The following is a 6,003-nucleotide window of genomic DNA, read 5'->3' on the forward strand; positions in this document are numbered from 1 at the left end:
ATGAGCCAGTAGGGGGCGTCTCATTCAAGGATGCAACGCTTTTGGAGTTAGACTTTAGCCGAAAAAGTGGTTTAGTGATTTTCTAATATAATTCTGTGTGAAGTTGTGCACCACCTTCAAGATGTCGGTTTGGGCTCGAATCACTCCTGAATGGGATTTACTATCGCTTTGCACCTTATTACCTTATTTGACCGTTTTTATGGTGCAAATTAATCGCTCAGATTAATTGAACAATTGAAAAAAGTGAATTTTGTGAGTTGCGGACAGTCCTCTCGTCTTTTACGTTATTTAGCAAATGTTGAATCAGTTGAAAAGTCTGCTTCAGAAGCTATATGCAGTATCTGTTTGTTTGCTTGTTGTTTTTTTACGTGCACTCAGTGCCATTATGACTCAATCTGGTCTGAGATCAGTTGGATCGTCGTCCTCAGTGCCAAACACGCTGTGCCATGAGCTGCAGCCGTCCAGGGGCGGAGCTTTCTCCCGAGGGTGGAGGGTAGCAAGGCAGGATGCTACTGTGCCAACCATGTTTGGGACCAATGGCGGACCGGGTGGAGGCGTCGGATGCTGCGTTCCATTGGGGTCGGGACTCCAATGAATCCAAGCTGCTGCTCGGAAACATGCAAAGTGACTGACGGTTACTTCGTAGTCCCAATTCCAAGTGGGAATTTTTCGGCTCCAGATCGCTCGTACCCGAGTTTCCAGAGGGATAACAGACCCGTCGTCATAGAAACATGGAGGCACAGAGCTCCCTTTGCGCCGGTTTTTATTTGAAAGGCCACCCAACTCGGATCTAAAATACTCGAAACAGTCGTTTCTCTTGCGGGCGTCCAGCAGCGGAACGCCCAATTTCCGACTTCCATTGGAACGCAGCATGACACACAACGCACACACCAAACACTGTGTCTCTTCACCCATGACCTGTTCTAAATGTTCTCAATGTTCTAAATGTTCTCAGTTTTGTCTTGAAAAGTGCTGTTTCACCGTGTGTACCCACGTCTTTGTGGAGTCCGCCGGGCCCCGATCAGCCGTGAAGTGGAGTCCGAAGCGGAACAGGAGTCTGGAGGCGTCGCCGTCCCAAAAGCGGTCGCCGCAATGGGCGCCCTGCGGACGCCGGTTGGCGTTTGTGTACAACGTCATCCTCACGCGCAAACTGTGCCATCGGTGGGAAGCCTCTTCGCGCCACCGCGTCCGAAGAGATTTGCCGCGACGGTCGGACATGGAAGGCGGCCTCAGAGACGTTTCCGGGGAACGCCGCCGCGGGTTCTGGCTTCGGGGTGGAACCGCGCCGCAAAACGCCGGTCTGGGACGTCCGGTCGGGTTTTTGGGATCCCGCCGCCCGGATCGGCGGCGTCGCCGCGCTTTCGCGTCCGCTCGCTCCTGTGTTCGTTTACAAAGGAAAAAGCCAAAAAAAAAGACCCCCCAAAAAAAAGAAGAAGCAGACAAGGGAAGGGCCTCACGTGCGCTGGTGCTGGGCTCGTCGTCGCTCGGGGGGGCTCCGGTGTTTGTTTGCACCGTGCAGGAGAAGTGGGAAGAAGCTGCGTCGTCGCCTGACGCCAGGAGGTTGGTTTTTTTTGTTTCTTTTTTTATAATTTCTTTTTCAAACACTGGCGGCCTCCCGCGGCGGCTCCCAACACCTTTTAATTGCTGCGATTCCACAACTGTGACATCCTGGGAGAACTGTCGCCGAGGACCCGGGGAAGGCTTTCCTTTCAATCAGACTGGGAGTGACTGCCAGACGCCCCAACCGGCATCGTTTTATTTTTGCCGTCGGGCCGGGGTCAGGGTGTCGTCGGGCGGGGCCTCGACAGGCTGGGCTCAACCGGAGTGTTTTTTCAAATTCTGTTTTGGATTCAAATCTTAGGGCACACGTCGACGACGCCCTTCTGAGCCCGGGACGGGTGAGGGTGAAGAATGTCCAGAAGGCCATTTTAAATCCAGCGCCGAGTGAACCAGGACCGTGAAGCCACGCCCTTCGCTTTCCCCGTCCCCTGCTCCGTCCAAGGCGGGTGGAGGAACCAGGGAAAACAAACGTCAAGACGTTGGTCTATTTGATATTTGATATTAACAAACTAAATCCCCCCCCCCTCAAAGATGGAGGCACCAAGGAAGGTTTCAAAACGACTTCAACTGAAAGGAAAATAGGTTTGAAAATGCTACAGGGAAAAAAACAGTAAAATACTTTAATGATAGTGTTTTTCAACCCGAGCCAACAAATCACCAATGCTTAAATAAGGGAAATAAGAGCCAGAATAAGGTGTGTGTGTGTGTGTATATATATATATATATATATATATATATATATATATACTGTATATAGAAGATAAAAGAAGCGGGTGGTGTTTGTGTGTGTGCTGCGCTGCCGCTGCCTTCCTTCTTTTCTCACCAGCGTTGGAGCCGTGTCTGCACGTCTGGACTCAATCACTCTGGATGTTTTCCCCGTCGCTCCCATTGTGTCTCTCACACACACACACACACACGCACACACACGTTTAAAACACAAACCCCCACAGAACGGTAACGTGAAGCAAACAAACAGCGATCCCCGCCGCGCGTTATTAAACCAAACCAAAGACGGAGCGGAAATCACCACGAGCATGACTCCATATAGAAAGAGCATCCAGTTCCGTGCAGCGTCTGCATGGAAACAACATGCAGAACCAAGCAGGAGGACCTTAAAACACACACACACACACACATGTGCACGCGCAGACACGCACACGCCGCCCCCCCCCCCCTCCGTTTTGCCCTGGTTTCTTTTTCCGTCTGGTTTGAGCAGGGCAGGCTGTGGGGGCGGCAGGTTGACGATCTGCCTCCGAGGCTCCGACGCTGGAACCGTCTGGTGCTGTGAGGAAAAAGCCCTTCTCCTGCCAGCGCAGCGTCCGCCGCCTCCGTCCAGGAGAGCCCACGCACACGGGGGGGGGGGGGCACACCTGAGGGCTTTCTGGAGCCGGACGTCACACGTTGGAGGTGGAGCTGCCAAACGCTTAAAACAGTTTGTCGCGATGAACGGAACCAATATTGAATTAATGAATCGAACATTTTGGACTGACCTAGAGGAAATTCTTTTGTGTTTAAGAAGCGGCGCGTTGAGTGAAGGCCACGCTAGGATTTAATGACCGAAAACGGAAACACAAGGCGGTTTTATGGAAAATGTTTTGGATGCATACTCGGCCTGAGCGCGTCACCATCGCTCCCTGCTCCTCTGCACCGAGCCACGTCTGTTGACATGAAATGATGTACTGCATATCAACACGGGAAACAGTCGAATAAAAGAATCTGAATGAACACTCAGAGTAATAACTGTACCTTTGCAGCAGTTCCCGGGGGGGGGGGGGGGGCACCAAGGGGGCCGCGGACCCGCGTTTGGGAACCCCTTGGGACGGCGGTCGACGGCGAGCGTTTGACGTTCGATTTTTGGTTGGAGAGTATCGCAGCTGAAGAGCGACTGCACCTTGGAACAGCCGCCGAACGTAAAACAGCAGTGCGTTCTGGGCAGAGCAGCAGTGCGTTCATAAAAACGTCCGGCGTTCACAGCACCAACTTGAGCTTCCGCCCACGCTGCCAAGTGTTCCCAGATCCTATCTCTTGGCGGAGGAGGGAGAAAAACATGGAGGAACTTCCTGTTTTGGGTCAGGCGTGGCCCCTGCTTAACGTGGTGGCGTCAGAGGAAGCTGACCCCGTGGCCGAGGCCCAAAAAGCCCTGCGAGTCCTGTGGGCGTGGAGCGCTGGAGCACTTCCCTTTAACGTTTCCCTTTAACCACGTCCGTCTCCCGGCCGTCGCCGTTCGCCGGCGCGAGCTCAAGAGACTTTTATTTTAGCTTATTCATTTTTAACGGTCGCGGCGTTTTGAAGACACTGAGAAGCCTCCGGATCACAAGTGCACCGAGCTCCGCCCGAAAACAAACAGAGCGAGACGCGAGGAGTCCGTCCGTCCGTCGCGGGGTGTTTTTTTTAGATCCCTGTCCCAAAATATTTAGAGAAACGTGGAATTAAACGGTGGTGAGTGAGTTATGGTGTCATAAATATTTGCATATAGTACATAATTAATACATTTAATGGGATTTGTGTCATGCAAAATAAACACAATTAATGGCAAAATAATTGAAAATATAACAGAGTTATTGATGTAGAATCCTGTTGAATGTTGTATCGACTGTGACAAACATGTGGATGTGAAAACTGTTGGCGACGCCCGACAAGGGGGGCGTGGTCACAGAGGATCCAACGCAGAGCGAGGAAACTTGACGGGAACGGATTCACCAGAGACACGCACAAAAAAAAAAAACAATGATGTGAAAAAGTCATTATATTAATGGAAATGAAAACAAGGATGAAATAAAAGGCTTTGCATGTGGACGCAACGGAGTCAGGAGCATCATTCATACTGTCAATGAGGGGAGGGGAATGACACACACACACATATACACACACATATACACACATGCACACACACACATATACACACATGCACACACACGCACACACGCACATATACACACATGCACACACACGCACATATACGCACATGCACACACACACACGTGCACACACACGCACATAAACACAAATGTACATATACACACATGCACACACATGCACACAAACACACGTACATATACACACATGCACACACACGCACACACATGTACATATACACACATGCACAAACACACATGTACATATACATGCATGCACACACGCGTACATATACACACGTGCACACACACTCGCATATACACACTCACAAAGGGAGGCGCGTGGGGAGTATTTTGAACTCTGATCACACATCTCCTTACTTCCCTTCTCCCATCCCCCCTTCACTTTCTTCTCCTCCCTCCCTCCCTTCCTCCCTCCCTCTCTCTATTCGTCTCTCCCTCCCTCCCTGTCAGTGAGACGCAGCTTTAAGGTGTGTTTAGGTTGGACCTTAACCCCTCCGTCTATCTCGTCTCCATGGCGACCGTCCAGAGTTCCCTTAATTTCTATCATCACAATTCCGAGTGCTGCAGCACTTTTGCCTGTTTTGCCCCCAATCACAGCGCCTGTTGCCATGGCAAAGTATTTAAATATGCTACCCGGCTCGTCTTCACCTGACGGACCCCAAGTGTGTGTGTGTGTGTGTGTGTGTGTGTGTGTTCTTTCCATCTTGTCGTCGTCTCTCTGTTCCTCCTCTCCGTCAGATCTTGGCAGCAGCTCTGCGTCTGTGTTATCATCTTATCAGCTTCATGCACCGCCCTAGTTTGAGGGGAAATGCCGGACGCATACTGATAACACACGGGCAAAGATCATAAAGCTGCTCCACAACCCCCAATTTACCCCCTTTCATTGAGTGTGTGTAGGTGTGTCTGTGTGTCCGTGTGTGTGTGTGTGTGTGTGAGTGTGTGTGTGTGTGTGTGAGTGAGCGTGTGTGTGTGTCGTACTAAAAGGCTGAACGGGAAACAAGGCAAAAAATATTCAACATTAAAATCAACCTCAAATTCTTCTGCGAATTAATAAAATGGAAAATAGAACCTTAACGAGGCTGAAGCAGCTTAAATTCTGGGGAAATAGAAAAAAACATGAAATTGGAAGCAGAGGTTTGGGCTCGTGAGACGTCACCACAGTGAAAAGCTCCAGGAAAGGAAGGATTTGGGGATAAGGAGAATAGTCGGAGGGGGGGGGTCCAGATTTTGGTGCGGATGCGAGTTTAATGCAGTTAAATTAGCTAAAACCTAAATTTAAAGAATCACAAGTGATTGAGCTCATTTGGGGAGGTGCTCCCCTGCAAACTTGAACTGAAACAAAAGTCCTAAAGATGGCCCCAAAACAAATGTTGGTTTGACCGTCTACTTTGTGTCCGAGCTGATATGACGTCCATTGTCTGTGTCATTTCCAAAAGCTCGTCATTCCTTTAAAGGGAACCTATGATGGAGAACAGGTTGCCACTGCACCTACGTGTGTGGCTCCTGTGAAAGAAGACGACCAATCAGCAGCCTTCATCACAAAACATGTCCTGCAACATGTCCT

The sequence above is a fragment of the Zeus faber genome, assembly GCF_960531495.2.
Source record: "Zeus faber genome assembly, chromosome: 4".
NCBI lineage: Eukaryota > Metazoa > Chordata > Actinopteri > Zeiformes > Zeidae > Zeus > Zeus faber.